Here is a 22958-nt window from a genome sequence, read left to right on the forward strand (position 1 = left end):
CAGACATTAACAACAGCAACACTTAGCAGACAATGGGGGGACAGTGAGAAATGTTACCACATCTTGAAAACACCTTCCTTCCACCCCTCCCTTCTTCTCGGGCTGAGGTCTGCTCCCAATATCTCTACCTCCTTCCCATAGCAGCACAGGGGCAGGGAATGGGAGGTGCAGTCAGTGCTGCCGTTTCTTCCATCTTCAGTTGGGGGAGCTTCTGGAACTTCTTCCCACTGCTCCAGCGTGGCCCCCTTCTCACAGCAGACAGTCCTCCACAACTTTTCTCCAACTTGAGTCCCTCTCACAGGCTACAGCCCTTCCCAAGCTGCTTTAGTTTGGGACACCCCCACATTCTGCAATCCTCTCAGCACCAAACTCAACAGTGGGGGCTGCTTCTTTCCACAGGGTCCCAGATTGCTTTGGGTACCATCACCTGAAACAGTGTGGGGCCCCCCACAGACCACAGGTTAGCATCTGCTCCACTGTAGACCTCCATGTGTGTCAGGGGGGGCCATCCTGTCATCTCATCATAGGATATAATGAGATCTCTGCTCCGGCACACCTCCTCCCTCCTTTCTTCCTTGTTCCTCCACTGACCTTGGTGTTAATACAGATGTTGCTACTCCTCCTCACAAGTCTGACTCCTCCTCCCAGATCCCTTCTTAAATATTTTATTGCAGAGCCACAGCAGATTGGCTTGGCCTTGGTGCAGAGGTGGGTCCAACTTGGGGCTGTGGGAGCTTTGAGAAGCTTCTTACAGGCGACCACAGCTATAGCCCCCTGCACCACTACCAAAAACCTCACCACTCACTCAAATCCAGGACACTAACAATGAACGATATTCTCTAAACCATTTCAGTGTTTTACTATCTTCTCATATTTCTTAACTCTGATTGAAGTGACATGCTACATACTGAGACTGATGTCTAAGAATCTTAATTATTCAAAGACATACAGAACTACACAATTTACAGCATTCACATGCTTGTTGCTTTGCTTCAACTTATGCTTAAACAGAGGGCTCTTAATTTACCAATGTTACAGATTCTGTGCAATTCAGGGGAAGAAGATAGAACAGAAGTATTCTTTATTGATCAAAATATAAAAGTTTTACATATTTAGGAATCCCTTTAGAACTCAATTATGTAGCAAAAATTAATGACAAACAACATCAGTGGAGTTAGACATTTGAAAATAAAGGTTAACTTCATAACTCATGTGAATCTGTTATCATCGCAATTTATTCTGTAATAATGTGCTACTGAAAATGAAAAATATTCTGAATAATTTGTAGCAAATTTACAGTTCTTCTTGATACTTGAAATATTATAATGCTAATAATAATGCTAATGCTAATGCTAATGCTAATGCTAATGTTAATAATAATAATAATAATAATAATAATAATAATAATAATAATAATAATAATAATAATAATAATAATAATAATAATAATAATAATAATAATTTTTTTTTAAACAAAACCAAAGCATTCAGAACCTGACCTATTTTGTTTTATTTTATATAAGAATTCTGAAAGATGTTGCTATAATACAATAGCAGAAGGTGCACAAGGAAAAAATTCTGGGTTTTTTTACATTTATCAGTAACTCTTTCAGAGGGCCAAGTCCATCTAAGATTCTGCCAAAATATGTATATTGACCATCTGTCCAGATTTGTCAGTAACATCTTTAGTTTAATATAGAGTCCCAAGGTGATAGTACAATTTAAAAATGAAGTAAAATCAGGATTTTGATACAGCTAGGTCAGGTTTTGCCTCTGAATTGAAAACATTTCCCTTGATTCTATTTTATCTGATGTGTAAAACAGCAAATGGTATGAATTGTCAAAACTGCCTATTAAATGAGTAAAAAGAAGAATCCACAGTGCTAACATCTTTTCAAATGTTTAAAGTATCTCTGATCAAGAAAGAAAGAAAGATCCATGCTATACACCTTTAGAATTCAAATCTTAATTTACAGTCAATTTTGATGTGAAATTGGTCTAGTCCAGCTCATTATGCTACCAGCTGGAAGACCCTATTTTGTCAGTGAGGCATAGAAAATTGAGGTTGATGCAGTGAAGAATTAAGCTTAATATCCAGAAAATGTTCCACTTCTGTTTTGTGCTGTATTGCCTGGTGCAGAATTCATGTTGACTATGCAAGTAGTTGTTAACCTGTCATCTTAGTACTACATGAGAAGCTATTAACCTGTCCTTCTTGTAGCAGGATGGATAATATTTTAATTCAGATACTGTAGTGCAAACAGGGAAGAAATGATAGATTTAGTTAAGGTTAAGCCTGGGATTTACATTAAAAAAATGAGGGGAAAAAATAAAAAAAAAAAAGAATTTAAATTACGCAGTACTGAATATACCTTTTATAAAATTCTTTACCTACCTTTGTATTTATATTTGCGGTAATAAGATGGTGATCTCAGATGTCCTGTGAAGAATGCTATGTATTTAAATCTAGGAAGCAGCCAAAGTCAAAATTCTCCACGCCTCATTTGCCCCACAGAGGTATCAATCATTGCAGGTCCATAAAAAATACAGGTGAAAATTGAACTATTTTGGAAACTATATGTGAAAGGAGAAACCAACACATAGTGGGGCACTTATAATATTCTTGTTAGGCAAGTTTCAGAAACCTAATGTTCATTTTACACAGTGGTGAAAACATGTAAAGCAGAAAGTTCATCTTTGGTTACCTATGTTTTTCCTGTGTTTATTACTCAAACACACCTACTTAATGCAACGCAGTTACTGTGGATTTTGAAGATACTTTGTTGTCTGTCATGGAGCTTCATCAGGGGTTTTGGCTGGGTTAGTTACTTTTCTTCATAGTAGCAGGTATGATGCTGAGTTTTGGATATGTGACGAAAAGAACATTGATGATACGCCAGTGTTTTAGTTATTGCTGAACAGTGCTTGCACAGCATCAAGGACTTTTCTGTTTCTCATGCTCCCCCTGTAATGAGACAAAAAGAATTTGGGACTAGCCAGGACGTTGGGAGGGGACACAAGCAGGAGAGGTGACCCCAACTGACCAAAGTCTGTTGACCCAAACTCCATACTATATGATGTGCTCATCAGTAAAAGCTAGGGGGGGAAGATGGAGGAAGTGGGGGACAGCTGAGGTTGTGGCATCTGTCTTCTCAAGTAACTGTTACATACGATGAAGCCTTGCTTTGCCTGGAAATGGCTAAATATGCCTGCTGATTGGAAGTAGTGAACGAATTTCTTATTTTGCTTTGCTGGCATGTACAGTTTTTGCTTTAACCTCTTAAAATGGCTTTACCTTAACCCATGTGTTGTCTCACTTTTACCCTTCATATTCTCTTTCCCATCCTGGAGAGGGGACTGTATAAGCAGCTGTGTGGTGATCAACTGCATACCAGGGTTAAATCACAACAACTTCCAAAAAAGAGGTAATTAAGTCCTTAATGTTTCAGTGTCTTAAATGTGTGAGAATAAAATATTATGTGGAAATCATCACTTTACTACTACAAAATGTAAGACAAACTCTTCTACAGCACACCATCAAGGACATAGATTTCAATTGCTATAGTTACTCTTTTCTTCATGCAGTTACCTTGTTGGAGATTGGAAATACCATCAATTTGCCTCTGGGACAAAATAAAAATATAACTGTTAGTGGGAAAATTATGTCTTAAGTACTTGGAATTAATTTAAATAATCAGTATGAACAGTACAGTGGTGTTTAAATGGTAACAAAATGGTGATAAATTGGAATTATTGTTGAGTGTTAAAAGTGGAGTCACAATATTAATTACTTTAACACTTCATTGTGAAAGTGTTATGGAGAAAAGGTAACAAACTTTCAACTAGTTAGTCATTTAAATGTATGAAAAAAACTATAATAATGTTATTATATTAATGTTTCAGATGGGCCACTGGAATACATGGGAAATCCATTTCAGATTTCAGAACTGTAGTCTTAGAACTCCTTGTTTATTATTTCCAGTTGCAAGCACCTATTCAAATTATCATAATGTAGTGAAATATCATTTCTGGTACTCCTGGTTGAAGCAACAATCCCAGATTATATGAATTACATGGTACCAGAACCATTAATTCAGGGTGCTACACTTCATTAGCTGTGAAAGACCAGAAGACATTATTGACCCTTTTTTCTGCTGATCTTGGACAGAAGATTTGATGGCTGAACCATTAAGCTATGCTGTAATAATGTCTTGGGGCATACCAAAATGCATATCAAAACTACTGTCCCTTTTTTTCTTGTCATTGAAACTACCCTGTGGAGGCAGACTTCTTGTATTCAGAAGCAGGGGTTGTGGTTTCACAAGATATTGACACAATCCTACTGCATCTACAAGATCCATCACGTCAAAATAATTAAAATTATACTGAATTTTACGCATAAGAATAGCCTAATTGATTTCAGTACTTGCTGAAACAACCCTCACTGGGAGACTGCAATGATTTTCAGTGTTTTAATCATTTCTTAAACTACAGAGTGGAAGAGTCTATGTACTTATCCACAGTGTCAAACTTTAGTCATTAATATTTTTAAATCCTTTGAAAATACAGAGTTTAAAGGTGGATCAGGAATATTCTTCTGACTTGAAACTTTTGTCAATACTTATAATTTATTTGCTTATTTAAATATATACTCTTTTACTGTACTTTTACATCTAAATTGATGAGCTAATCTAGTCTTACTGAACCTAGTTATTTTTAAAATATGTATATGCATTTTGAATTAAGGGAAAGTTTTTGTGCCTTATTTAGTCTACTTTTACCTAAAATAAATACTGGAAGAACAAATTCTAAATCAAATACTGCAATAACATATTCTTCACATATTCTATAATATAAAATTCATCACAATATCCTTCTTTCATGCATGAAATTAATTTAGACCAGTGTCAGTAATGTAACCTTTGATTACAGGTGTAATACTAGTAATTTGTATGAAATTGATATTTAACATTTTGTTTAATGTTCTGAGGTATCCAGTATAATAAAAAGTTACCTTAGGGAAGGAAGTAAATCCATCTATTGTGATCACATTGAACTCTAAACCAGGTTAAAGTCTGTGCTAACAAATTAGAGAAAAGCAATTACAGGAAAGTTAGATTAAATCTCATTTTACACTATGTATAGTCTGTTGCTACATTTTAGAAAAATGACTGTTACCTCATTCAGACTACTTGTTACACATATTTGGAACATAATGTTTTTCTTTTTAAGTGAGCTTTTTTCAAAATACTGTTTATACCAGGGGCTTATTAAAATTTTGCCCATAAATGACACTTAGAGAGTTTTAGAAGTTTCATCTACAGTCAGATTTGTAATATTTAGTTTTATGTTAGGAATATGGATTTAAATAGTGTATAATTTCTGAAAAAAAAAAAAAAAAAAAAAGTAGAGGAAACTGATGGTAGAGTTTAAAAAGAAAATGGACCAGTTTATACATCAGTGAGATTTTCTCTATTAAATGATGAAAACAGAATCTTTAATTCTGTTAAGTCAACATTGCTCTGTCAGTAATTTATATTTAATACAAAATGGAATAAAACCAAAAGGGTTGAAAAGGTCAAGGCAGGTAGCAAACACTGGGTTGACACAGCTGTACAGATAGTCAGCATTCAACATCTGGGATAGCCCCAAAATCACTGGGATTTGATCATATTTAATTTAGTTAGTCTGCTTAAGCTTCAACTGTTCTAGGTTTTCACTGCTGTTGCAAACATCATTTTAAGATATAGTTAAGTTTAGATATTCCAGTTATGCAGTGATGTAATATTTTCTGTGTGTTATCAGAAACAATGACCAGTGACTACTAGGGTGTCTAACGTTAAAAAAAAAAAAAAAAAAAAAAAAAAAAAAGCAGCAAAACCAAACAACAAAGTATTTTGAAGTGTACCAAACAAACTCACTGTATTAAAAGCTAACAACTTAACAAATAAATAATATCCATTTGGATTATTATTTGCTTTAATAATTACATAAAGTTGTATTTATTTTATCTAGTGTATTTAGATAAAATGTATAAATGTATCTAAAATAGCAGCTGGAAGCTCAGAAGTATATTTTAGAGTATACAAAATGATGCTATCTATCCACGTGTTTCTCCATAACTTAATTGCATCCTTAGCTCACATGCAGACACATTGTCACACAAATTTAGATATATATCTGAATCCCACCACCAATAAAAATGCTAGAAATTCTATATCTATAATGACATACATTCCTTAAAATTCAATTGGTTATAACTGATGTTTTGGACCTATTCAACTCAACTAAAATCTTAGTTTTCTTCTGGAAATTTCATATTGTGTTGGCTAGGTATTTATAAGTGCCTAAAGTTAGTTGGGACTGTAAAGATCTGGTGCAAGTGCTTGTTATGGATCACAGTAAGAAAGACACTCAGACTTTATAAGTAATGAGTAAAATACCATTTACAGGAGATAGCACAAAATGGAAAAATGGGATAGAGTAGATAGTGTTACATCCCTTCAGATGCTGGGAACCTCAAGTTCTGCAGCACTGGATGAGCCCCAACCAGGGCATAGCATGCAGTACAAACACCATCCAGGGAGAGGGTCGTGAGCATTTTAGTCTTTAGAGCTTTTATATGATGCTCTTAGAAATAAACAGATCTATTCAGTATTTCTACTGTCAAGCAAAAGGATATTACATAAAGACTTCCTGCTTCACTTCGAGATAAGGTTAGACCTGCAGGTGACTTAACAGCCAGATGCCAAGTGGGAGACACATACAGGCTCCTCTGTTGCAGACAGCTATGTTCATCCACTGGCCAGAAAATAAGAACAATGCAGCACATGCCTCTATTTACTCAGGTTAATTGCATATGGATCACTAACTCCTTGATGTGCAATAGTCTTCTGGTTAGAACCACTATAGGGAAGAATCCAATGACTACCACTGAAATGATTCTTCTTGTCTACACATCTTTCATTTTGTTTTAAGAATATTTAATATTTTATTTTACTGCAAGTACTGCTTTTCTTAATTTCGTAAGGAGCCATGACTGCTCAACAAGCAAAAGTTCTGCAGACTTTTAGTTATTTCTCTTCTTTTTCTTTTTTTAATCTCTGAGTCCTGAAAAAAATGATAGTGAGCATTCATGAGAAACTCTAAATCCAGCCAATTCTACACCTGATTATGCTACAGACATATATTTCCAATATCTTTGTTCCATTTCTTTAATCATGATGCAATCTTATTTTTCCCTCTCTTTCTACAGTTGACTGTTTTAAGCTACATGCAGTTCTTCCTTTAGAATCTATGACAACTGAAGTGGTGTTGAAAACAGCTTCAGTCACTGTATAATTATAATTAATTTCTATAGTGTTATCCATGCCATGCACTAAATTAAATCAGAATTTATTTCAGGGTTAATAGTTTAACATTCTGTGATGCATACATAAGGACTAATAAAGATTGAAACAGTAGAAAGTTAGACATACTAGAATAACCAGAACAGTCAAATGAGTGCCACAGTTGTTAAACCATGAATACTCATTAACTGTACTGCTGCCTGTCTCAATATATATCTATTTATATATATTTAATTATCTCCAAGGTGAGTTTTTTCTTAGTTGAAACACATTTCTTACCTCACCCAGCACCTGGATCTGAAGTTCTCTCATTCTAACAGAGCAGTCTGAACTCTAGGCTATCATTGTCTTTTATAGGGGAGGTGTGGCTTTTCCATTGTTTTCTATACAGAAAGAACCTATAAATGACTGCTTTGCCCTCCTTATACAGCTTCATCAGTCACAAGTCCAAATAATCAAAGGTCATGGTTTTGAAATATTCAAGATATTTATTGAATTCTCAATTTCTTTTGCATATTCCTTACCTACACTACTTTTTACCCTTTGAGCTAGTATACAAGTAGTCTGTGCACAGATGCACTCATGACTAGTACACATTAGATTACAGGGGCAGTCACAGCTAGTACAGACTGAAATACAAAGTGCATTCATTGCTGACACACATTACATTACTTTGCATGGTGCTGACCCACTGAGAAATGTCAGTTACAGACATTACTAACCATTAACAAAAAATTACCGAAAATAAAATCCTACTCATGATTTTCCTCCAGAAACCAAGAGGTTTCTCTTCACCTCTTTATGATTTTTGGAAATAATTGGTAGTGGCTCAATAGGCTTTGAGATGAAGGAAGACAGTTAATCTAGGTACCGTGTTTCATTTAAGAGTATTGTACTCCCTCAACAGCTTCTTATCAAACTGTATATTGACAAAGCCTTTACTGCTTTGGAATTATGTGTACCTTTCTAATTTATCTTTTCTTGTTAAATACTGATTTAATAAAGCACTTCATTAGCTTGGGCATTTCAGAAACACATTGATTTTATATCCCTCTTCATTTCTTATAGGTTTGTTATTTCTTTAGTGTTTCCTCTTGATACAAATTAAAAATCCTTTGATTTCTACTAACCTTGTAAACCTCCCACCCTGGGCTTTTTTCAGCAAATTCTATTTCGGGCAAAGTCTCTACTAAGAGGCTGTGTGAATAGGTTATGAACAAATTAAAAATAAAAAGCAAATTACTTATTGGCTACATATGTAGTTGGGACAAATGAGCTAGAAGATTCAGTACTGCTATGATCACCAACCCAGTGAGAGCTATGGTGACTGCTGGCTAGGCAGCTGTCACACAGGGAAAGAAGGTCCTTGAAACAGTTTGATCATGAATGCTGCTGCATTGTGACCCTTCTAGTTTTTCTCTTTCTATGTCACTGGTTTTTGTTTTGAAACCTAGACCTTCCCGTGATCTTCATGTCAACAATCTTACCTTTCTCTGCAATTTTACCATTCCTATCTTGCAAATATGTAATTTAAATACTTTGTGACAGATTCTTTTCACAACTTAACACTTTTTCCAGGAATTTGAGTCAAGATTACGCAGCTATGCAGCAATGTTGCTAGGCATTGGATTACAGTCAACAGTAGCACAGGAAGGAGGTATATAATCGCTCTGACTAGTGTCAAATTAATTTGGGGAGATGGGTTGTCTGGGAAGGATAAATAGTTTCCTGCAATCCAGACTCAATATTGTACATGTTTTCATTTCTTTTACTTTCTATACTTCTAATGTGGTTTGAAGGAACAGAACAATTTATTGAAACTGCAGGACAGATAAATCTTTCAGGACTTTTCAGTTTTATAAATAAAGACATGAGAAGTAAAGGACGGGTGATATAGAGAGGGAAGAAAGAAGGGGGAAAATATCTTGAAATTGTTAAAACATTTCACATAGATCTGTAAGAATAGCCTTCACTTCTATGTGTTTCTTTATGTAACACCTTCAAGAGGACATGAAAAATAATTTTGAGAATATTCACATTAATATTTTCAGTGTAAATGAATTATTGGATTGAATTATAATCTTTAAACTTTAGATTATGATTAATAATCACAACATGCACTGAACAACAAATATTCTAGATTTGAACTACATATCTGATATATTTGAGCTGAATGAGGAAATGATTGAAGTGGACACTCCCCACTTCAACCCCAGGGAGACATGTCTACCAGAGGAGAGAAAGTAGAGCTATTGTTCATCACTGAACTGGTTAATTCAGCTTTCAGTTCATGACTCAGACATCAAAGCAGCTCCACCTGGTTTGAAAGTCTCTCTCAATACTCTGAAGAAAACATTGGCTGACTCTTGGAAGAACTCTTTCAAGAGGTGAGCTAGAATTTTGAATGGATAAAAAGTCGCTCTCATCATTAGTCCAGGAGAGTTTTTCCTTTTTATACTATGAAACACTACATGATCTGGAATATTTGAACTAATCCTATTATTGTTGCTATTAATCAATGTATTCTTCTACTGAAATACATGCCAACTTCATTGAATCTTTCAAAGTTAAAGAACAAGTTATGCCAGTAACATGTTCCTGTGAAAGTTTTTGAATCTTCCATTCTGAAAAAGCAAAAGATTTCATATTTTAGTGATTCTCCGAGTGCTTCACGAATAAAGTTTTCCTTTGCGGTGAATTCTTAGTGTCACTGAAGGTTTAATTAGCATTATTAAAGAGTAATTTACTTCTAAGCAACATTTTCAAAGGCCCTTTTCATGCTATCAGGTATAAATTAATGCACTTTTAGTATACAGATGTGTATAGTCTTTCCCTTTTCCCTAAAGGAACAATGCTAGAATGGCAAGGATGTTATCTTTTTAGTGAAGACCAATAGATAAATTCTGATAACTTATTCAGTCTTTCTGAAAATACTTAAAACATTCATTCAGAAGAAAAGAAGGGGGTTATAGATAGCTATTCATTGGAGACATTTGCATCCTTTGTTGAAGAGATGTGAGTAAACAGCATTTGCTTTTTGTAACCGTAATAAACTGATAAGATCCTGTGGCAAAGCATCATTATGAGAAATGCCTTTCCTCATTTCTATCCATTATGGAAATGTAACTGTGTTTATCCTAAGGGAAGATGTAGAAAAAATGTTTCTCTAAGTCCTAGCAGATTTATTCTTTCTTTCTATGCCTGGAAAAGAATGATTTTGACTGCTGTGCTCTGTCTACGAATGGACCCACCAGGAGTACCTTATCGTTGTGCTCAATTCATTCATGGTCTTCCTGTTCACTTCACTGGATCCCAGCAAGGAGCATGGGCATAACAAAGGCAGTAAGATCTCTGCAGTACAGCCCCACTGTTTATGGAATTTCTGGAGGGAGATGGCATTCTGTGGACATGAGAAAAAAAAAACTGTTCTGAGGTTTCTTACCATATTTTATTTTGGGGTTGAAAGAAAATGGGCCAGTTCTTTCTCTAAAATTATATTCTCTAGCCACGTCTTTTTCTCTAAGGATGAAAGAACTAAATAGCATTCAGCTTATGACTTGCTTTTGTAGATTTAATTTATAAATCTTGGTGATGCACATAATAAAAATCCTGGAATCATACATATAGTTTATCATATTCCCCATTGTCTACTACAGTCAAAAGTGAGGTAGCAAGTGGGAGAAGGTTGTATAAAAAGAAGGTTTTTGACAGCATCAGCAGTATAAGTGTTAGAGGTTGCTGAATACAGTAACCTGATGAGCATGAGGCTTCTGTGGCTCCATATCCCCAGGTCCAGCCAGTGGCAAGGGTGAGCACTAATTCCTGACAGGCACACATGCATGAACATGCACACACATGCAATATACATACACATGACTAGCCACATGGATCAACACAGACAGAAAACACAACATTCACATAAACATGGATGAGTTGATAGCTTTCTACTCTCCACTGATCAAGGTTGAAGTCTGCTGGCAGAGTACCTAACATATCCATATCCATGTATACATATTTATACACAATATAAATTGTAGACATGCAGCCTACCCAGTGGTTGGCCCCAGATCCCAGATTCTCTCAGGTTGCTGTCATGGAAACATACAAAGCTCTGAGATTCACAGCCCCATTCCATTATTGAGTTCCCAGAACTAGTCTAGCCAGTATCTGGCTGGTAGACATTCTTGTCAGCTACTTGCTAACTACTCTGACTTGCAGTTCACTAGTGAATTACTGTCATGGTTTGAGCTCACAGGGTGCCACCCCTATAGCCCCCTCACCTGCTACCAAAAAACCCCACCACTCACTCAAACCCAGGACATTTACGTACATACAAAAGCACAAGGATGATGTTTCCTAGGGAAATATACAGTCCAGCTCTCCAGTTGTTCATACCCAGATCTATGGGCCATTAAGACCCATGGCCTTTCCACCAGTGGCAAAGACATTGAGACTTCCACTTATACTCATTGTATTGGTTTTGTCTAGGATAGAGTTAATTTTCTTCATAGTAGCTTGTATGGTACTGTGTTTTGTATTTGTGACCAAAACAGTGTTGATAACACACCCAAGTTTTTGTTATTGCTGAGCAGTGCTTGAACAGCTTCAAGGTCTTTTCTGCTTCTTACACTGCCCTGACAGTGAGTAAGCTGGGGGTGGCCAAGAGGTTAGGAGGGGACATAGCTAGGACAGCTGGCCCCAGCTGACCAGAGGGATATCCCGTACCATATCACATTGTACTCACCTATAAAAGCAGGGGGAAGGAGGCAAAAGAGGGGGGAATTTGGAGTTATGTTATCTGTCTTCCCAAATAATCATCATGTGTGATAATGCCTTGTTTTCCTGAAGATGACTAAATATCTGCCTGCAAATGGGAAGTAGGAAATGAATTCTTTATTTTGCTTTATTTGCACATGCAGTTTTTGCTTTACTTGTTAAACTGTCTTTATCTCAATGCACAAGTTGTCTCACTTTTACCCTGCTGATTCTCTCCCTTGCCCCACCAGAAGTGGTGGGGGAGTGAACAAGTGACTGGGTGGTGCTTAGTTGACGACTGGGATTAAACCACAACGCATACGCACAAAAAACAGAGTGCCCCATCAACCAGGGAAAAAGAAAGAAAACAATACAGTTTAATAAGAAAACCAGATATACTGTTGTGATCAGGTACAGGGCATGGTTACACAACGGTACTGACCAGCAACCCATTTACGTATGAGCCACTGTGTTTATCCTTTTCTCTCTGTTTTCCCATGCTTCTTCATCTCTGATCCACCTTGATCATTCCCCTTCCCTGCCTTCCTCTGAACACCCCATAATGTTTCCCACATTCCCACAGTCTGCATAAAAACATCCCATAATAAGTTTTACACAATCTCTAAATACCCTTTTCACTGAATCCTATTCTCCTGTAGGCAATAACCCTTCCAATCTGCAAGGTGATCCTTTAAGATAACATTTTCTTTGACTCCTCTCGGGACTTGTGTGTGGGCTGCCTAATAGAAGTAGGAATTGTTCATTGTTCTCCCTGGAGGCCCTGGGAGCAGCCAGGTCAGGGTCCTCCCTGTTCTCTGTGAAACATGGGTTACTGGGACTCCTCTGCCCATCCTTATTTGTCTAATCCTTACCAGGCCTGAGTTTATGGTGACTGACCTTTAATCACATAATCTAATGATAAACATAAAAGACAAGAAGAGGACAGTCTTGGAAATGGAGATCTGCTGAATTAATAATGCTTAAGAAAGAAAAGACTCAGACAAAGATACCCTGTGCTTTGGGACCTTCTTTTCTGGAAGTGCATGGGGTCTCTGTTTATCCTTTATTAAACCTCTAGAGGATTAAAAAACAGGTATATTTACCAGGTAGATAATTTTCACCATTAGCAAATGCTTGAGGACAAGGTACTTGAGGAAATAATTTAGTGGTGGTGTTGCTGATGAAACAGAACAGAAATCTGAACAGAAAGGCCTGCTAGACACCTCTGAGTTATATGTCATAAACTGAAAGACATGTGTTCATCCTTTCTATTTAGCAATACAGAACTACTGAGGATTTCTTAGCCAGTGGATTTTCTTCTAATGAAAGCAGTAACTTAAGTTCCATCATAAGTTATATTCAAATGTCACACAGAGGATAAATTTTTTTCCACATCTTGTATAACAACTAAATGGAGATATATTTTACTTTCACTGTGAGTTAATATCATGGTTCAGAGCAAAGCATGTACCTACTTTCAAAAAACTGTGGTCCAAACTGTTCTATTATTCATGGAACATAACTTTCTGTGTGTCCCAACCCTGTTCTGATTTTGAAAATGCAACATTATTATTGAATTAAGACAGAAGAATACTTTCCTTAAGTTCTAGGTTTTTGTTCAAAGCAAAAAAAAATAAATGTAATTGCAAAAAAAAAAAACCAACCTGTATGCAAACTCAATAGAGTTTCATGTGGGTTCACTGGCCTTTTTGATTCAAAACAGAATCAATTTTATGTTTTATATATGTACTGTATTTTTCATAATATGTCTAAATTGTGAAATGGCTCCTTGATATGAAACAGATGCTTCATGAATTCATTAAGATTTAATTTACGTCATGATGTATTTAGCACAGCATAAACAACTGCATGTAACACAGGTTTTGATCATTGATATTTGTTTGTTTATTTGGTCTTAGATTATTTTTGTAGTACCGGTAGCATCTATATGAAAATGCAGGCCTGAATTCTTAGGTTTGTATTTATACAGGCTGACTAAATAATCTAACTGAATAAAGCAGGCATGCTGTCATGCTCAACACATTAATGTAGACATGGAAAGCAATGTGCAAAAGATATTCTATCTACTGTATGAATCAACCTCTGAAAATATCTCCTGTTACTACACAGGGAACCTAAGATGGCTACTCTTGCTTATTGAGGGACAACATGTAATAACTGAAAAGAATACTTCATTCTACTTAAAGAACAAACTAGAAGAGCTTGAATTTCTTTCTTCAGAAAACACAGTTATTTTTCATTTATTTATCTGTTTTATATGAAAAACTGAAGAGAAAATTTACTTATGGAAACTTACACATTCACCTAGTTTGTCATCTGTATTTGAAAACAAATCATGTGTGAGCAGCTGCTAGACCAAAACACATCAAATCTTAATTTAGAAAAATTCTACTCTTACTTATAAAATATATAATCATAGAATCAGAGAACCACACAATCAAGGAAAAGACTTTTAAGATCATCAAGTACAACTGTAAATGTAACACCACCAACTTCACTATGTCCTTATGTGCCACATCTACAGGTCCTTGAAGTATCTACAGGCATGGTGACTCAACCATTTCCCTGGGAAATCTGTTCTAATGCTCAACAACCTTGTCAGTGAAGAAATACTTCCTAATATCCAATCTAAACCTCCCCTGATGCAAATTGAAGCCATTTACTCTTCTCCTACTGCTTGTTACTTGGTAGAAGAGACTGACACCCACCTTGCTACAGTCTCCTTTCAGGTAGATGTAGAGAACTATATGGTCTCCCCTCAGCCTCCTTTTCTCCAGGTTCTTAAACAACCCCAGTTCCCTTAGCCAATCCTCAAAAGACTTAGACTCTAGACCCTTCACGAGCTTCATTGCCCTTCTTTGGACACACTCCAGCACCTCCATGTCTTTCTTGTAGTGAGGGGCCTAAAACTGAACACACTATCTGAGGTGTGGCTTCACCAGTGCTGAGTACAGGGGGAAAATCTCTTCCCTAGTCCTGCTGAGCATGCTATTTCTGATACCAGTTAGGATGTGATTGACTTTCTTGGCCACCTGGGCACACTGCTGGCTCATAGTCAGCTGGCTGTTGACCAACGTTCTCAGGTCCTTTTCCACTGGGCAGCTTTCCAGCCATTCTTCCCTAAGCCTGTAACATTACATGGGGTTGTTGTGACCCAAATGCAGAACCTGGCACTTAGTCTTGTTGAAGTGAATACCCCTCCAAGCCAGTTTCTCCAGGAGACAACTATGCGAAATAGTGTCAAAGGCTTTACTAAAGTCTAGGTGGACAACATCCACAGCCTTTCCCTCACTCACTAAATAAGTCACCTTGTCATAGAAGGAGATCAGATTAGTCAAGCAAGACCTACCTTTCATAAACTTGTGCTGAGTGGTCCTGATCACCTGGTTGTCATGTAGATGCTGTGTGATGGCACACCGAATGATCTGCTCTATAACTTTCCTCAGCACCAAGGTCAGGCTGACAGACCTGTAGTTCCCCAGACCCTCCTTGTGGCCCTTCTTGTAGATGGGCATCATATTGAGTAACTTCCAGTCGACTGGGACCTCCCTGATTATCCAGGACTGCTGATACATGATTGAAAGTGGCTTGGTGAGCACTTCCTCCAGGTCCTTCAGTACCCTTGGGTGGATCCCATCCAGCCCCATAAGCTTGTGTGTGTCTAAGTGGTATAACAAATTGCTAACCATTTCCCCTTTGATTACGGGGACTTCATTCTGCTCCCCATCCCTGTCTTCCAATGGAGGGAGATGAGTACCTGGAGAACAACTGGTCCTACTATTAAAGACTGAGACAAAGAAGGTATTAAGTACCTGAGCCTTTGTCACTATGTTTCCTCCCACATCCAATAAAAGATGGAGATTCTCCTTAGCCCTCCTTTTGTTGCTGATTTATAGAAACACTTTTTACTGTCTTTCACGGCAGAAGACAGATTAAGTTCTAGATGGGCTTTGGCCTTTCTAATTTTCTGCCTACATAACCTCACAATATCCTTGTAGTCCTGAGTTGCCTGTCCCTTCTTCCAAAGGTCATAAACTCTCTTTTTTGCCCTGAGTTCCAGCCAAAGCTCTCTGTTCATCCAGGCTGGTCTTCTTCCCTGCTGGCTCATCTTTCGGCACATGGGGACAACCTGCTCTTGTGTCTTTAAGATTTTCTTCTGGAAGCATGTCCAGCCTTTCTGGACTCCTTTGCTCTTCACAACTTCCTCCCAAGGGACTGTCAACCAGGCCTCAAAACAGGCCAAAGTCTGTCCTCTGGAAGTCCAAGGTTGCAGTTCTCTAATCCCTCTCCTTAATTCCTTGAGATTTGAAAACTCTAATTTCATGACTGCTATGCCCAAGATGGTCTCCAACCATCACATCACCCAAAAATCCTTCTCTGTTCACAAACAACAGATCCAGTGGGCGACTTCCTTAGTTAGCTCCCTCACCATCTGTGTCAGGAAGTTATCTTCCACACACTCCGGCAACCTCTTAGACAGTTTACTCTCTGCTATATTGTATTTCCAGCAGATATCTGGTAAATTGAAGTCTCCCACAAGAACAAGGGCTAGTAGTTGTGAGATTCTCCCAGCTGCTTATAAAATATTTTGTCTGTCTATTTATTCTGGTTGGGTAGTCTATAGCAGACTCTGACCCTGATATCTGCCTTATTACCCTTCCCCCTGATTCTTACCCATAAACACTCAACCCTTACATCACCATTATCAAGCTCCAAACAGTCAAAGCACTGCTACCTCACCACCTCTTCTTCCTTGTCTATCCCTTCTGAAGAGTTTATAGCCATCCACTGCAGCACTCTAGTTGTGTGAGTCATCCTACCATGTTTCTGTGATTGCAACTATATCATAGTTTTCCAGCTACCCAATGTCTTCCAACTCCTCTTGTCTGTTGACCATGCTGGTTGCATTGGTGTAGATGCACTTCATTTGGGCTATTGATCCCAATAACTTTCTGAAGCCCTAATTCCTATGTGACCTTTCTTAGGCACTTTCGTGGGTTCTATCACATCAATAACCCTCGTGTCTTTGATGCTGCATGGATCTGCATCTCCTACCTCCACTGAGATGGCAGACCAAAGGATGTCACTAGCACACAGTCTCTCAGACTTTGGTGTGCTGCCCCCAGGCTTATCTCTAGCAAAACTGGTTTTATCCTTTTCCCTCTTAAAATCTAGTTTAAAGCCCTTTGAATGATCCCTGCTATCTCCTGCACAAAGATCCTCTTCCCCTTTCGAGATGGGTGTACTTCATCAGTTTCCAGCAGGCCTGATGTGTAGACTGACCCATGATCAAAACCACAAAATTTTGCTGGTGACACCAGTCTTGGAGCCAGGTGTTGATCTGCTGGCTCTTCCTGTTTCTTCCCCCGTCATTCCCTACAAGTGGAAGGATAGAGAAGAACATCACTTGTGCTCCTGATCCCTTAACCAGTCATCCCAAGTCCCTGAAGTCTCTCTTGATTGGCCTCAGACTTCTTGTTTGAACTGCATTACTACCTATGTGAAAAATCAATAATGGATAATAATCCAAAGGCCGTACCAGAGTAGGATGCTTTCTCTTCACATCTTTAACCCAGGCTCCAGGGAGGCAGCAGACTTCCCTAAGAAGTGGGTCTGGTCTGTATATTAGGCCTTCTGTTCCCCTTAGGAGAGAGTCTCCTATCACAATGACCTGTCTTTTTTCTTTATGGAAGCTGTTTTGATGCAGGGTGTAGACCGACTTAGCCTTGGGGACAACCATCGTCGTTGTTATTGTTCAATTCCACTTGCAGAGCCTTGTACCTATTATGCAAGGGCACCTGGGAAGGTGAGGTAGTCACACAGGAGATGTGCCTGCTGCACCAGGCAGGAACCTGTCACTATTTCCCCCTATCCTTTGAGTCACTGTATCATCCAGGTGGAGAGAGTATAGGGAATCCTCTATGTCTTGCATTCTGTCTGCCTGACAGGCCTGTCCCAGGGAAGGTAGGGTGCAATTCCAGTAGTCTATCTCTCTCTTGCACTTCTTGATACTCAACCTTGTCACCTCCTCCCAGAGCTCTGTCACTAAGCAGAGGAATTCCTCTCCCTGACCTCACCTCCCACAGGTGCACTCGCTGCTGCTGTCTGGTGCTGGTATAAGAGCAGGGCTCACCCTGCAGCCTGAAACCCAGATGGCAGCGTGTTCCCACCAGAGTGATGTCTGGGAAGCTGCATCAGTCACAGTGGGTGCAGTTTAGAGAGGACATGGCCTTCTGCTGGGTGGAAACCATTGCTCCCTGGTTGAGCCCACAGAGCTCCAGCACCCTTCCTGCATGTCCTTCCATGCAAATTGCTGTGCCATGCCCTTGCTAACCCACCATTCCCTGTTTTCCCACCCTGTTCACAGTGCTCTTGGTCTCTAGCACTCCTCAGGGGAATCTTTTATACATTGGAGGTGGCACTTGGCCACCACTGCTTCTCACCCCACCCAGGTCTTCTCAGTCACTGTAGCATAAGCTGCTGGCTCCCAGTGGCTGTTTCTGTTCCGCCCTGAGGTTCCCCTGGTTCAGGAAACCCCCACTCTGCACCACGCTAGTGTGCTCTGCTGTTCATCATGCTGGCACCAGTGCTGCTTGTTGCATTACATATAATGTAACTCGATTCATATCAGCTTCACTGAGAACAAATTTTTATCACAGATCTTCATAATCACATCAAAACAAATTAAACACTTTTCTATAGATCGCTGGACTGCTGGAAGCAAACTGGTTATTCCCCAAGAAATTAACTCCATTTAACACCACTCTGACATTTAGAAGCAGAATTTAATTCATACATCAAAACATTTCCCTTCAATTTTATAAAAAACCCTTTTCACTTAATGCCATGTAGAACCTCAAATTCTCAAGAAGGTAAATAATAACATCATTTGGTTTCCATTTCCTTTGAGGTACTGAAAATAAACGATTAACTCAGATTCTTAGTGGAGGATTAATCTCATCAAACAAACTTAAATTGATAAGGTGGAGTAATCTCCCTTAATAGATATCCACAGCACAGAATCTGTATCTGAACTAGTCATACTAAACTCTTGTATAGTCAATGGACAGAACAGGTGCTTACAGGGTCTGATTCATCTGACCTATTTTAGATACTTATATTTGAACAAATACCTATTTCTCTCCGGTGACTAAGAAAGGAGCTTAGAGTGACTAACTCTGACATCAAGCAAACATACTTCTAACGAACCGTAGAATTTAATGGACTAGGACCAAATTAGGATTTGATTTATTCCCACTACAGAATAAAAGCAGATCTTCAGACTCCTTTAGAACCAGAGAACATTAGTGTTACAAAACACATTAACTTTTTCCCAGATGTAATTTTCACACTTCTTCCTAACAATTTTGAGCTACATGTAGTTTAATCCTGACCTGCCCTCATTTAAGTCGTTTTTTTCATATGATTGACACAAATGTCATAGATAAACTCAGATCTTATGCATTTTAGTTTCACAGGATTTTTTTTTCCAGGTTTCAGCTCTAGAGTCATACATTTAATTTTAGGGGTCTACAGTGTTAGAGGTTCAGCTCCAGACTATATACAGGTACATTTGCACATATGTGTGAGCATAGGATTCAAATTGGTTACTTAATCAGTTCAGAACAAATACATCTACTGTCATTTGAGATACCTGAACAAATCTGAGACATACAGCTAGGTCTAATAGTTGTGCCACCAGGCATAAATAACTCTGTCCTTGTGAAGCAGACCTGAAGTCAGCTGTGACATCTTCCTTAGATTAGATGTCTGTGCATTGGCAATTAAATAAACCTCCTACTATCTTGGTTTCAGCGGGGACAGAATTAAATTTCTTCCTACTAGCTGGTACAGTGCTGCCTTTCAAATTTAGTACGAGAATAATGTTGATAGCACACTGGTGTTTTAGTTGTTGCTAAATAGTGTTTACCTTAAATCAAGGATTTTTCAGTTTCCCATGCTCTGCAAGTGAGGAGGTGCACAACAAGCTGTGAGGGAGCATGGACAGGACAGCTGACCTGCACTAGCAAAAGGGATATTCTATACCATAGGATGTCATGCTCAGGATATAAAGTGGGGGGAGTGGGTCAGGAGGTCCCAATTACTGCTCAGGGACTGGCTGGACATCAGTCAGCAGGTGGTGAGCATTTGAAATGTGCATCACTTGTCTTTTCCTGAGTTTATTTCTCTCTCTTTTTGTTATATTCATTTTCATTACTGTAATCATCATCATCATTATATTATATTTTAATTTATTTCAATTTTTTTTTTTTTTTATCTCAACTCACAAGTTTTACTTCCTTTCCTTTCCAATTCTCTTCCCCATCCCACCTGAGGGGAGGGAGGAGTTAGCGAGTGGCTGCATGGTGTTTAGTTGTCAGTTGGGGTTAAACCACGACACCTACACAATGCACTCATTGGAGTCTGAAGAAATATTTTGCTGAGCCAAATGTTGACAACCTGAATAGACAAGTCATTAGGTGTGTTCTGCTTTTGCTTTTTTCTGAAAGAATGAAGACTGGAAAATTTCTTGGTGCTTTATAACTGTTTTAATAAAATTACCTATTTAATTATTTTATGCAAAAGAATTCACTAAGCCAAATGAAAAATTATTTAAAAACCCAAAATATATTGCATATTTTGAGGTACTATCTTGGAAACGGAGACAACAAGCTAGCACAGAACACTTCTGCAAAGCGAAGACAATTTGGGAAATGAGGAAAGCAAGCTGTCCAACAGAAACTGTCCTGGTAAACACAGTGTACAATGCTGAATTTCTGTTCTTCTTTGAAGGGATATCTGTATCATAAATTGATGTAAAATTACTGCATACTAATTCTTTATTTTATGGCATATTGATCAGTAAGTGTTTCATCTTATACACAGATGCAGAAAATGTATGCTACATTTGTACATATTTTTTTGCTTGAAAAAGGAAGGAGCATTAGTTGCAGTTATTAAATCATTGTCATCAAGAGGAAAAATAAAACATTTTGCAATTACATAGACTTTTTCTGGACACAGATAAGTGGTTGTGCTTTATATGCATGTTTTACAGAAAAATGCAAGCAGTTTCTTCTGTTCCTTGAGTGACATTTTAATTGAAAGTCATTACTTTAGGTGCTCCCACTTTTGGGATATCAAAACTTTGGGATATTTGTACTTTGACTATTTAATTTAGCTCTAGCTATCAAACTTGAAAATCATTAGGTTTAGAATATCACCCTGCAATAAGCCAGTGATGAAGGGAAGAATAACTCTTCTCTCCCAGTTACAACTTGAAGTCTGCTAAATAGAACATGTGCAATAGACAGATATACAGACCTCTTAAGTCAGATGGCATATAGAATAATAGAATCATTTAGGTTGGAAAAGACCTTTAAGATCATTTTCTGGTTTTGGTTGAGATAGAGCCAATTTTCTTCATAGTGCTGTCCTGGGTTTGAGTGAGTGGTGGGGTTTTTTGGTAGCAGGGGAGGGGGCTACAGGGGTGGTCCCCAGTGAGAAGCTTCTCAAAGCTCCCCCAGCTCCAAGTCAGACCCACCTCTACAAGAAAACTGAGACAATCAACTGCACCTCTGTGGTAACATATTTAAGAAGGGGCATAGTGACGAGCAGTCGGAATTGTGAGGAGGAGTTGCAGCAGCTGCGTGAACACCAAGGTCAGTGGAAGAACGGAGGAAGAAAGGAGGGGGGAGGTGTGCTGGAGCAGAGACCCCTCTGTATCCTGTGGTGAGACGGCAGGGTGCCCCCCCCCGCCATCCATGGAGATCTATGGTGGAACAGACATTGATTTATGGCCTGTGTTTTTCTCCTGGTTGATCAAGGTGCTGTGCCCAAAGAAGGACGGGGTCTTGTGGGAAAAGGTAGACCCTGCTGCTGTAGTTCAGCACTGGGAGGATTGCAGCATGCGGGGGTGTCCCATGCCAGAGCAGCTCGGGAAGGGCTGCAGCAATGGGAGGGACTCCAGCTGGAGAAAGTTGGTGACCCACAACAGAGCAGTGTGGGGAACGCCGCGGCCCATGGGAGGGACTCACATTGGAGAAGGTTTGTGGAGGACTGTCTCCTGTGAGAGGGGGACCATGATGGAGCAGGAGGAACAAGTTCCAGAAGCTCCCCCCACTGAAGATGGAAGAAGTGGCAGCACTTACTGCACCCCCCATTCCCTGCCCCTGCGCTGCTGCGGGGAGGAGGTAGAGATATCAGGAGCAGAGCTGAGCCTGGGAAGAAGGGAGGGGTGGGGGGAAGGTGTTCTCAAGATGTGGCAATGCTTCTCACTCTCCTACTCTGTTACTTGTTGTTAGTGTCTGTAATTAATGTATGTTCTTTTTTTTCATCCCTTAACGAGTCTGCCTTTAGCTCGTGCCCATAAAGGGTGATTTTTTCCCCATCCCAGTCCTATCTTGAACCCCATGCCTGGCTCTCTGTGCCTTCTTATTTCTGGAAGAGAAGGGAGAGAGAGTGGCTGCATGGTAGTTGGTTGCCGACCAGGCTCAAACCACAACAAGTACCTAGTATTGGGCTATGTTTTGGATTTTTGTTGAAAACAATGTTGGTAACACACCCATGTTTTAGCTACTGCTGAGCAGTGCTTCCACAATGTCAAGGGATTTTTTGCTTCTCACACCACCCCACCAGTGAGTGGGCTGGGAGTGCACAAGAAGTTGAGAAGGAACACAGCTGGGACAGCTGGCCAGAACCAACCAAAGGGCTATTCCATACCATATGATGTCATGCTCATCAGTAAAAACCTGGGGGAAGAAGAAGGAAAGGGAGGATGTTTGGAGTGATGGTGTTTCTCTTTCTCAGTAACGGTTATGTGTGATGGAGCCC

General features: G+C 38.8%; 1 long non-coding RNA gene across 1 annotated transcript; it reads right to left on the reverse strand.

Annotated features, from left to right (window-relative positions):
* Nucleotides 1-255: 255 nt before the first annotated feature.
* On the reverse strand, nt 256-19989 carry LOC116963268. Its single transcript, XR_004408057.2, has 3 exons — nt 19978-19989; nt 17891-17899; nt 256-369 (listed from the first exon to the last, which is right to left on the reverse strand). It is a non-coding gene; the product is annotated as an uncharacterized LOC116963268 (long non-coding RNA).
* Nucleotides 19990-22958: the final 2969 nt, after the last annotated feature.

This window comes from Tyto alba, unplaced genomic scaffold, assembly GCF_018691265.1.
Source record: "Tyto alba isolate M040663 unplaced genomic scaffold, T.alba_DEE_v4.0 Super-Scaffold_45, whole genome shotgun sequence".
Classification (NCBI taxonomy): domain Eukaryota; kingdom Metazoa; phylum Chordata; class Aves; order Strigiformes; family Tytonidae; genus Tyto; species Tyto alba.